Source organism: Pantherophis guttatus, chromosome 4 (genome assembly GCF_059756535.1).
Source record: "Pantherophis guttatus breed Tessera chromosome 4, ASM5975653v1, whole genome shotgun sequence".
Classification (NCBI taxonomy): Eukaryota; Metazoa; Chordata; class Lepidosauria; order Squamata; family Colubridae; genus Pantherophis; species Pantherophis guttatus.
The window spans coordinates 68521637-68534563 of NC_142066.1; the positions used below are offsets into that span (position 1 = coordinate 68521637).

Below are 12927 nucleotides of genomic sequence, written 5' to 3' on the forward strand. Positions count from 1 at the left end.
GAGCCAGACATCCTGGAATGTGAAGTCAAATGGGCCTTAGGAAGTCTGAGCAACAGCAAAGCTAGTGGAGATGACAGTATTCCAGCTGAGCGATTCAAAATCTTGAAAGACGATGCAGTAAAAGTGCTACACTCAATTTGCCAGCAAATTTGGAAAACTCAACAGTTTTGGAAAAGGTTAGTTTACATTCTAATTCCAAAGAATGGCAATGCCAAAGAATGTTCAAACTACTGCACCATTGCACTCGTTTCACATTCTAGCAAAGTTATGCTCAAAATCCTACAAGCTAAGCTCCAGCAATATGTGGACCAAGAACTACCAGAAGTACAGGCAGGATTTCGAAGAGGCAGAGTAACTAGAGATCAAATTGCCAACATACGCTGGATCATGGAGAAAGCTAGGGAGTTCCAGAAAAACATCTACTTCTGCTTCATTGACTATGCTAAAGCCTTTGATTGTATGGATCACAACAAATTATGGCAAGCTTTCAAAGAGATGGGAGTATCAGACCATCTTATTTGTCTCTTGAGAAATCTAAATGCGGGTCAAGAAGCAACAGTGAGAACTGGACATGGAACTACTGATTGGTTCAAAATTGAGAAAGGACTTAGCAAGGCTGTATACCCATGATGGCGAACCTATGGCATGTGTACCAGAAGTGGCATGCAGAGCCCTCTCTGTAGGCACCCGCAACGTCACAAACTGCTCTTCTGGGTTCCGTCGCATGCATGCATGTGTGCGATGGAATCTGGAAGAGCAGCTGGCTGCTGCACGCATGCACACCGGACAGCTGCTCTCTTCCAGGTTCTGCTGCTCTGTTTCATGTCTGCATGCACCAGTTTCAACACTCAGTGGTGAAAAGGTTAACTGCTGTATACTGTCATTCTGCCTATTTAACTTATATGCAAAACACATCATAAGAAAGGTGGGGCTAGATGAATCCACAAGTAGGAATTAAGATTACCAGGAGAAATATCAACAATCTCAGATATGCAGATGATGCCATTCAAATGGCAGAAAGTGAAGAGGAACTAAAGAGCCTCTTGATGCGGGTAAAGAAGGAGAGCGCAAAAATTGGCTTGAAATTCAACATTAAGAAAACCAAGATCATGGCATCCGGCCCTCTCCATTCCTGGCAAATAGATGGGGAAGAAATGGAGGTAGTGACAGATTTTATTTTCCTGGGCTCCAAGATCACCACAGATGGGGACTGCAGCCAAGAAATTAAAAGACGCTTGCTCCTGTGGAGGAAAGCTATGGCAAATCTAGACAGCATACTAAAAAGCAGAGACATCACCCTGCCAACAGACTGTGAAAGTTGGACCATAAGGAAGGCTGGGCACCAAAGAATTGAGGCCTTTGAACTATGGTGCTGGAGAAGACTTTTGCAAGTCCCTTGGAATGCAAGGCGATCAAACCGGTCAGTTCTAGAGGAGATGAACCCTGACTGCTTTTTAGAAGGCCAGATCCTGAAGATGAAACTCAAATACTTTGGCTTTCTAAGGAGAAGGAAATACTCACTGGAGAAGAGCCTAATGCTGGGAACGATTGAGGGCAAAAGAAGAAAGGGATGATGGAAAATGAGGTGGCTGGATGGAGTCACTGAAGCAATCAGTGTGAGCGTAAATGGACTATAGGGGATGGTAGAGGACAGGAAGGCCTGGAGGAACATTGTCCATGGGGGTCACGATGGGTCGGACACAACTTCGTGACTAACAATACAACAACAACAACAACAAAAATATAGCTCACAAGATGATTGAAACAGATATTCTTCCAAAATCTTTTTCAGATCACAACCCAGTAATGGCCCATTTTAAACTTAGATCATAGTCTTTTAACTTTTATATGAATCCATTTTGCAAAGATCACAAATTCTTAAAGAAAGAATATTTTAAGAATAATTTGTGTAAGGGGGTCTAATTTGACAACAATCTAGGATAGCTGTAAAGTGGGATGAGATGACTTTATAGAACATACATGGATTTTTAAAAATTGGCTGAAAAAAATCAAAATATTCTAGATTAGATTGAAGGAAAAAGAATTGCAAAAATCACGAGAAGATTCAAACATACTTAGTCAATTGAAACTATTACCATAATGAGTTTTTATGTTGACAGTTTTAGATATGGAAAACAAATTGAAACATACAAAACAGAATTTTTTTGAACATGCAAATAAACCACGGAGATGGCTGACTCACAAATTAAGAAAACAGATTGAAAAAAACCCATAAAATTCAAGAATTTGGAATTAAGATTAATGTGGATAACAAAACATCCAAAGACTTTTTTTTGATCACTTTAATTTGTATAAGAAACAAGAGGTCCCATTGGAACAATTAATGACTATATAAAGGTAAAGGTTCCCCTCATACATGTGCTAGTCGTTCCTGATTCTAGGGGGTGGTGTTTATCTCCGTTTCAAAGCCGAAGAGCCAGCACTGTCCAAAGACGTCTCTGTGGTCATGTGGCTGGCATGACTAAATGCCAAAGGTGCACGGAACACTTTTACCTTCCTACCAAAGGTGGCCCCTATTTTTCTACTTGCGTTTTTTACGTGCTTTCGAACTGCTAGGTTGGCAGAAGCTGGGACAAGTAACGGGAGCTCACCCTGTTACACAACACTAGGGATTCGAACCGCTGAACTGCTGATCTTTCGATTGAGAAGCGTTCCCATTGCGAACCATTGCGAACCGGTAGTAAAGGTAAGTAGAACCTACCCCTGATTGATAGGCATATATGGGTATAAAAAAAGATTGGCTACTAATGTACCATTGTGGATTTCTGTACATCTCCACCCCGGACCACCCCAACGATGCCCTTGAAGTGATGTCCCGGTATCTGAAAGCCGTACGGATCTGGATGGGGAGGAACAGGCTCAGGCTCAACCCATCCAAGACTGAGTGGCTGTGGTTTACAACATCCCAATATAGTCAGTTGATGCCATCGCTGACTATTGGGGGCGAATCGCTGGCCCCCACGGAGAGGGCTCTCAACTTGGGCGTCCTCCTGGATTCATGGCTGTCTTTAGAAGAGCACTTGATGGCCGTGACCAGGAGGATTTTTCATCAGGTTCGCCTGATTCACCAGTTGCATCCCTTTCTGGATCAGGACTCCCTACACACAGTCACTCATGCCCTTGTCACCTCCTGCCTGGACTATTGTAATGCTCTCTACATGGGGCTCCCCTTGAGGAGCACCCGGAGGCTCCAACTGGCGCAGAGTGCGGCTGCGCGGGTGGTTATGGGAGCAACATGGTGCTCCCATGTGACACCTCTCCTGCGCGAGCTGCACTGGCTCCCGGTGGTCTTCCGGATGCGCTTCAAGGTTTTGGTTACCACCTTTAGAGCGCTCCATGGCTTAGGATCTGGTTACTTACAGGACCGCCTACTACCACAAACAGCCTTCTACCGGCCGGTACGCTCTCACAGAGAGGGGCTCCTCCAGGTGCCGTCAGCTAAGCAGTGTTGACTGGCGGCCCCGAGGGGGTGGGCCTTCTCTGTGGGGGCACCCACTATCTGGAACGAGCTCCCCCCGGAGATACGGAAGATTCCGGATCTGCGCACTTTCCGCTGTGCTCTTAAGACCCTCCTATTCCAGCAAGCTGGCCTGGCCTAATTTTCTCCCTTTTCTTTTTAATTTTTAAACTGAAATTTTAATTTGTTTTAAATTATGGGGTTTTTTAATTGTCTTGGGCTAAATTATTTAATTTGGTTTTAAATTGTTTCTAACTTTTGTATTTATGTATTTTATTCTGTGCCTGTTCACCGCCCTGAGTCCTTCGGGAGTAGGGAGGTATATAAATTTAATAAAACAAACAAACAAACAAACAAACCATATGAAGCACTATACTTAAGATGTTAATTGAGTCCAAATGGATTACATATTGTGTTCTGTTGCTACTGGAAGAAGAGGAACCTAAGATAAAAACAAGAGAATAACTAGTAAGTGATGGATTTAATTATTATAGAATATTTGAAAGCTTCAGTCTTAATAATAATAATAAAAAAAGTAATCACATTCTGGAGAGAGAAGTTCCCTGATGGTGGAGTCCCAGTGCCTGTCTCAGTCACCGGGACTCCAAAAAAAATGTTTTGTTTTTTTCAGCCAACAAATTGGAATTGGAATCAAATTTATGCTCTGAAAATGACCATTTGACTTCTAAAATTTATAAAATACTATGTATGATGAACTTGGAAGATGTATATGTTAAGGACTGTATGCTAAATGGGCAAAACCCTTGTAATATAATAGTTAGACTAATGGAAGAATATATAAATTCATGGTTTAATGTTTACTTTGAATTATAGCTTGAAAATTTTTTTTAAGAAGATGATCTATCAAATGTATTTAACTACAGTTGAATTGGCAAGAATGTATAAAGGAACTGCCAATAAATGCTGGAAATGTAATCAAACTCCAGGAAGATTTTATCACATGTGGTGGTCTTGTAAACATGCTAAATCATATTGGATAAATATGATTATGCAGTAAATACTTAAAATGCAATGTTAATGAAACCTGAAACCTTTCTTCTAGCTATTATGGATAAATTGAGAGAAAAACAATTTGGAACTTTGTATCTGTGTATGGTGACAGCTTCAAGTGTGTGATAAATACTGGAAAGAAAAAGGAATACCAATCATTGAAGAATGGATTTTGAAATTGGCAGGGATGGTGAAATTAATTGCATTGATTAGAGACAACGGTTTAGACAAATTTCTAAGGGATTGGAAGCCGTTCCTGGAGTTCCTGTGAGTTAAATATAATACTGGGCTATTAACATATTAATTTTGGGAGTTAATTTATTTTGGGGATTAACGATAACAGCTTTCTTACAATGAACAGGTATTTGGCTGATTTGATTGACAGACAATAGATTTGTATATTTGGAATATTTATTAAGATAACGTGATGTAAAATAGTAATAGAACAAGCACAGATGGAAAATAAAACAAGCACAGATGGAAAATGTGTATAACTATTTATAGACCAGTAATGCAAAGGGGGGCAGACATTAGATTTGTTTGAGATACAAATATTAGCATTGTACTAGAGTGGTACTGTTTACTGTTAATTTTATATTTGTTATACACTTTTTCTTTTCTTTTTTTGTGTCTTGTTTGTAATTCTTGATTTTTTGTATTTTGTATTTTATCTTTTGGGGGGGGGGGGAAATAAAAAATAAAGTAAAATAAATTTACAAAGGTTTAACATTATTTTCAATAAAAACATATGTAAGTGTTGGTCTTGACCTGATTACTTAATATTGAAATCTGGATTATATAATTGCTTTATAATCTTCTCAGGGCAGTTCTGACAAGCAAAGTCAGAATGGAGGAAACCTGATTTGCTTAATGATCTCAGAATTCATTTGATGGCTACAGCAAAAACGGTTGTAAAATTAGGTGTATCTCATTTAATGACCATATTGCTTAGTTCAGATCCTAATTGTGGTCATTAAATCAAAAACTATCTGAAAATTTTTCCTTGCTATAATTGTGTCCAACATGAAAAACATTTCAGTTATAAGCTAAAGGTTAAATTGTCGGGCTTGTTCCTTTTGTAGAATTGCCATGCATTTATCAGATGTGTTTAATATATGTCTTTATAGATTTCTATCTTTCTTTGTATCTCTATATCATAAATATCTAGGAAGTCCATTGGCTAAACTGTCTCCTTCTCAAATTGCCATTGTTTGACTACATATACATTTATTGATTTTTTTCTTGCCAAAGAAACAGTGGAATCCTCTGGCCCAAAGCTGGCTTTCATGCTGGAATAGAATTCATAGTCTCCTGGTTTCCAGGCAAGCACCTTAATCACTATACCAAACTGGCTGACTAAAACTTTTTGATTTATCTTTTTTCTTCCCATTACAATATATATCATTTTATTATTGTGGTTAGAAACAGTATTATTTTAATTATATTAACAATTTTTCCCCAATTTATCTCTTTGCCAAATCATGAATATTAATACATTTTTAATTATATAATTATATTGCAAAATTATCTGAATTCAATCAGCAATTTTAATTTGTTCTTTTCTTTTAAAACTTGTTTTTAATTTTATTTTAAAGGATTACACTGTAGGTTCTCCTGAGACCTTAAGGAAAAAAATAAATGCATGTGATTTACCATTGCATGTGTATTACCATTTTAATCCTTTTCTTTTCCCAAGAATAAGATACATGTTCCTTCATTTGTTATGTTGGCACTGTTTTGCCTTTAATCTGATTTAAAGTCTAGATTCAGTAGATTACTCTGCAATAACCCAAGATCTGAAAAATGCTAGAATTTATCAATAGTTAAGTCAATGTGTACAATTGTATTGGAGAACATGTCCTAAAGATAGGATATTTGAAAACCAGTATTGAATATTCAAGTTGAAAAGCATGAATTATCTACTAAAGGCATTGGTATTCCTTTAGTAGTTCTGGGTTATCAGCAAGGATAAATACCTATTTAGTAACAGTAAGAATAATTAACACATTCAATTAAATATTTTTCTAGTTATTTCCCCAAAATACTTTTTTGCAGAGTTGTCTTGTTGCTGGTCATCCTTTTTTTTTTTTTAATCTTTCCTTCCAACTAGCTGTAGACATTTCCAGAGAACTAGGTTTTTATATAATGTATCCAAAGTAGAATACTTTAAACTTAATTATATGGATCTTGAGTGAAAATTCTAAGTTGTTTTGTTTAATGATCCATTTGTTTGTTTTCTTGGCTGTCCGTGATATTCTTTGTAATCTTCAATTTACCAATCATCTATTAGAATGTTGTCTGTCTCTCATTCAATTCTTCCTTTTCTGTCCACACTATGTATTTTCCACACCAAGGAAAGGAACTTGAACTGGTTTTTATACTGCCAGTCTCATCTGCATTTCTCCAAAATGCTTACAAATGCTGCTGATGTGTGTAGCTCAGGTTTTATAGTTTTTATATTGTGGATTTTTACATACTGTATCTCTAGCATATATTCAAGATGGCTTACTGCAGTGTACTTTAATGAAAATAAAGAGGAACTTTAATTGATGCTAAAAACAGTGGAATAGGCAATTATGGGTTCTTGTCATTCAGCACAAGTGGCATTCTGCTCTGTGAGCTGCATTGCTGGCTGGTATATTTCCAAGTACAATTCAAGGCACTGGTGGTTACCTTTAAAATCATTCATGATTTGGGACTAAATTATCTCCCCAACCAATTAGATCCAGCAGGAGAGACATATTTTGCCTCCCGTCCATGTGGAATGCCATTTGATGGGACCTAGAAAGAGAGCCTTTTCTGTTATGCCACTCTCTAGAATATCCTCCCATACCCCTGATATCACAATCCTACTGACCTTTCATAAGATCTTAAAGACCTGGATTTATCATTAGTTTGGTGTTCTGATGGTGTAGGTGAGCTTATTTCTTCACATGTTAACTGTGATTATTAGTGTTATTGTGGGTCATTTTTGCCAGGTGTTATTTATATTTGTTTTTATACTTTTGTAATGCTGTTTATTTCATTTTTAATTTTTAGCCACCCAGAGTCATATATTTAAAATGTGAGTCTCTTACATTTGAGAGACTGCCTTGTTTAGGATATCATTCTCCCATTTTCCAAAGACTCTCAAAAACATATTCCAAAGTCGCACAGAAGTGGGAAATAAACTAACAGTACATTTCTACTTTACAAGCACCTTCAATGTTATCTAGTGCAAAAGATCCTCTACCAATCATTTCCTAATCATGGTTATTATAGTACTTATAATCATCTTACCTTGAAGCATGAGTATAACATCTTGTGTTTTCAGAAATTCCTCAAACAATAGCAATAGCACTTAGACTAATATACCACCCCAAAGTGCTTTATAGCACACTCTAAGCAGTTTACAATGTCAGCATATTGCCCTTAGCAATCTGGGTCCCCATTTTATCAACTTTGGAAAGATGGAATGCTGAGTCACCCTTCAGCTGGTCAGGATTGAACTCCTGGCAGTGGGCAGAGTTGGCCTGCAACACTACATTTTAACCACTAAACCACCTTTTTTATTACTTCACAAAAATTATTCTTTCTCCAAAAACTTACACATATTAGTTAGTAATTGCAGCTCCAAAATATCAACTAGTTAAGTTAAAACCAATGGTGAAATCAATTTTTTTTACTACTGGTTCTATGGGTGTGTTTTGGTGGGTGTAGTGTGTCTTGGTGGGCGTGTCTTGGTGGGCATGGTAGGGGAAGGATACTGCAAAATCCCCATTCCCTCCCCACTCCAGGGGAAGGATATTGCAAAATCCCCATTTCCACCCCACTCTGGGGCCAGCCAGAGCTGGTATTTACAGGTTCTCCAAACTATTCAAAATTTCCGCTACCGGTTTTCCAGAACCTGTCAGAACTTGCTGGATTTCACCCCTGGTTAAAACAACTTGGAAGCCTTTTCCTTTAAAAAAGGAAAAAGAAACCAGACTCTTCCATTTTATCATCAATGCTGGACAGGTTCCACATCCCTCAACAAATATGCTATGACTATATATGCCTAGTAATAATAGCTAATCTGGGTTGAGTCCAATTGAGCTACATGCAATTAACTTTTAATTCTAGTTGGAATAAAACAAGCTAGGTCAACCTGACTTGTTGTGAGACAGCTATGAATGCCCAACAGCCATCCACACCCAGTATTCCCATCTAAAATTTCTATCTAAGTCAGCCTGACCTGTATTGTGCCATACATTTTTGCCTAGTTGTGAAAAGTATCACATGAGAATGTAACTTGGATTCAGTTTTTTACATCTTCATGTTTGACCTTCTCTTTTGTCTATCAACATTTAAAAATGTCATATTTATTAGACAGAGGGAAATCCTGTTAGAAAATATTCTTCAAAAATACCTATAAATATTTTAAGGAATTATTGCCACCTGGACATATTGAAACTGATTGCAGCCAAAAATGAAGCAAAAAATGTTACTTAGATTTTACAATACTGTACACAGTCCAGATTTATATCACACACTACAAAGGAATTCTGGTATTCCTGGGGATGCAGTTTGATTTTTTAAAAAATGTAGCATGCAAATGGAACCCTTCCTACACTCAACTGCCATTTCCTAGCTAATGAATCTAATATGACCAGCAGAACTCCTATGTAATTCTACATAAGGAAGCAAATCTCTAGGCTGAGGTGCTTCATGAATACATGTATGTTAGAAACTCTATGAAACTTACTGGGAGTTTTTTAAAAAAACTTTTTGTAACATCTCTTCCATTTATGTACCCATTTCAAAACAGCTGGATCCAAGAAAATAGCCTATCTCATACAAAATCTGATTAACCATATCATGTCACGTAAATCAGAAATTTAAATAAAATGCTATGTTAATCCCTTTAATATGCCAGGATATTAACATGACTTTGGTAAATAGCATGCTGACTTGTTAATGTGAAAAACAAGACAGGCTTCCTTGGTATACCAGCCTCTGTTTCTCCATCAGGCTTTGCAAATCCTATTATTGATAGTAAACAAAACTTATAGTATTTAATGGTCACATAATGCATATATCTGAAAACTGAAAACTATGGCCAGATAAGGAGATGGATGGAAAAGAAAGAAAAATAAAACAACAGGCTCATTGAGAAATGTCATAGCCTTAAAGAATGGAAAACACATGTCATTAATAAGTAATCCAAAAGTTGTCCTCCGATCATTTGCCTTTTGATCTTTCCCCATACTAAGTGGAAAAACATCCCTCATTGCATCATCTATTATTACTCTATAGATAAAGATATATTTTTTTTTGCCAGCAAAGTTTATTTTACAAGCAACCTCACATAATTTCTCCCCATCTTGTTGAGGGTACATTCATTAATTTTTCACTAAAGCTACAGTTTCAATACAACGAAGTTCATACTGGGTACAAGGTCATGAATGACCAGCCTGGCAATATTAGACTGTCGAGTCTTGTAACCTTTTTTCACTGCTTCTTCTAATTCAGATTCAAATGTACTCAATTGTTAGTTCATGAGTAGTTGCTTCTTCAATGTTTTCAAGTAGGCGTAATTCCCATTGTCTAACTCTTTCTTCCTGCAATTGAGAAGAAAAATAACGAGGTTGCCATACCAAAATTAACACCATGAGTGTAGCATTTAGGACTTGAATGGAATGATCAAACATTATTTTAAAAATAACAATTAAAAATTGTTAAAAATTACAATAGCCTAACTGAACATATTCATAATTGAACATATAATACAAATTTTAAATATGTCTACTGAAACCAAGCAAAGAGCTAAGAGGTGTTTAACATACTTTAGAAATAGAAGCAGCATTTTTTCTGGCTTGTTGTGAACTAATTGGCAAACATTTGAGGAGGACCTCACCTCTGAATGTTACAGTATTCAATTTAATATCAAATGGGGGAGAAAAAGTATTTTTCCCAATTCTCCTTCCCAAAAGAGTTTTTTGCACCCTCTGAAATATACTTGGAGTATATAGTAGAAAAGAGTAGAAGATGTCACAGAATATACTGGAAAAAGGAGTCATGAATAAAATTGCTGCTCCTGCAACCTTCTGGAGCACCAACTTTTCTTTATCAAGAACAATTTTTACTAAGTATGAAAGAAAGATCTCTGTATGATTAAAATATTTTCACTTCAAAAATAAATCCAGGATCTTTGGTCTAGAACAAGGATTTCTGCATAAGTACAGCAGCAATGTAGGTCTTTTAGAAATGTCTCCAGATTTAATTTCATAGACTTCTTCTATTGGAAAGACCATATTTTTTCTCAGTTAAAATGGACAGTGTTGATTTCACACATATTACTGCCCCTCCCACCAACCTAATTCACAGGAATGTTGTGCAAATAAAATAGATTGAGGGAATAATACCACTGCCTAATCAGACAATTCTTAATTATGACATACTGTACATATTACAGAAACACTAATACTACTGTAAACAAACTTCATAAAAATCAGACACCCACAAATTCCAAATTAATTTGGGATAGGCACACCAGATGTCTTTGTAAAGTTTGCTGAACACTACTTTTTTAAAAAAGCAATCTTTCTTTTTATGTTCTATATTATGCTTTTTAAATTGCTGTTCAAGATTATTGGAGATTTGTTTCTGATTAGATCTATAGATTTGCTCAGATTATATACACTACTTTTTTTTTCTCTACCTAAATTCTATCTTCTTCCAGCTTCAATAGTCTGTGATAGGGATGAGAAAATAGTGGCTTTTTAGATTTAATTAATTCCAACAAGGCCAACAATAACCAACAACTGGCGCTGAGCGAAGGATGAACATACTTCACTATTCTGCAGCCAGCCTGGGCATTTGGTTTCCTAAATCTTAGTAACTTCCTCAAGTCATTGGATGTGTTCACACTGAACACAGATCAGGGTGAAACTTCTCCCTACATGACAGTGGTGAGTTGCTACCGGTTTGCACAGGATCGGGCGAACCGGTAGTGGCGACGGCAGGAGGTTCTGTCCACCTACCCAGATGCTTCTGCAGAAGCGCCATGTGTGTGCATCAGCAAACCAGTAGCGATAGGATTTGGAACCTGCCCTGCTACATGCATAATTCAACTATAGCCACCATTATTAGGTTTTTAATAAGCACCTATAACCTTTGCAGAACCTCTTAGATTTATAAAGAAAAGAGCATAGAAGGGAATCATTTACCACGAACACTTTTTTCATATTTCTCTTCTTCCTTCTTTTTGTTACTGATTCTTTAAAGACAGTTGTTTCTTCCCCACTTTTTATTTGTTTTGCTATGGCAACCAAGCCTTCATTGGACTGTGCATCACTGCAGTTACTGGATCTTTTCCTTGACATCATTGGAAAGGGATTTATTTCTTTAAATGTTACTGTAGATTCCTCTGAACCTATTATAGTTGAAAGCCTTCTTGGGAACATAAACTTGGAAACATGGGTGCTCTTGCTTGGCTTTCTATCGTAGGTAGTCATCATTTCATAAGTCCTCTTCGGATACCGTGAGCTCAAGCCTTCAGGACTGTCTTCAGATAATGATCTTACTTGAATTAATTTATTTGGCAAGGGAGGTAGAGATGCCAATGACTTTGAAAGTGAAAGCATGTTGTTAGAGCAAATTGACCCTTCTTTTGGAATGCTGTGCTTCACTACTGCTGTTTTTAGCAGCCTCAAAGAAATACTTTCCTCTGACATCTTTGGAGCAATATATTACCTATAAATAAAATCAATACTTAAGTTTATGGCATATGAAACAATTATTGCTTAGTGTTTTAATTAACAAATTAATTAATTTAAAATTTAATTAAAGTGATTTGGTTGCTGATCAGCTAGGGATTCTGGTGTGGCAATAAACAACTTTTTGAGCATTTGTGGGAATTCCTAATGAGGAATACCAAAAACTGACCTCCTCAAAAGACTATTGGAAGCACTACATCTATCCCTTGAATACATATGACACCAGCAGATATAGGAGAAAGAGAAGAGGCTCCATGTTCTAAGCATGCCTTCTTCAGTGTAAGTCTCAATAACCTACCAATGACTTCAGTGGAATTTAAGATCTACAGAATTCAGTGATGTATTATTGAAGAATAATGCCCACTGGAGCTTTGCTTCCAACTTAGCAGATCTAAGTCGAGGTTCTGAACATTTTTGTTTAGAGAACATAGATCTCAACAATGGATATTGTTACAACTCTATCTTTGAGTTAAACATGAAATCATTACTTTCAGGCCCATTTTTTTCTTTTTACCAATCCTGTTCCTGTGACTCATACTCACATGACAGAGAAATAAAATACATGTGATTCCATATGAGGAAAAAAATATCATATTCCTTTTGAATATCAAGTGGCCTTTAAAAGCATACCAGATGAATTGTGTTTTTTAAAAAAAGACAAAAAAGAGGACATTTTGACCTTTAACCTATATATGACGCCAC

General features: G+C 36.7%; 1 long non-coding RNA gene across 1 annotated transcript; it reads right to left on the reverse strand.

Moving 5' to 3' along the window:
• Window positions 1–9774: 9774 nt before the first annotated feature.
• LOC148114148 (uncharacterized) lies at window positions 9775–12544 on the reverse strand. Its single transcript, XR_015733885.1, has 3 exons — window positions 12395–12544; window positions 11677–12202; window positions 9775–10068 (listed from the first exon to the last, which is right to left on the reverse strand). It is a non-coding gene; the product is annotated as an uncharacterized LOC148114148 (long non-coding RNA).
• Window positions 12545–12927: the final 383 nt, after the last annotated feature.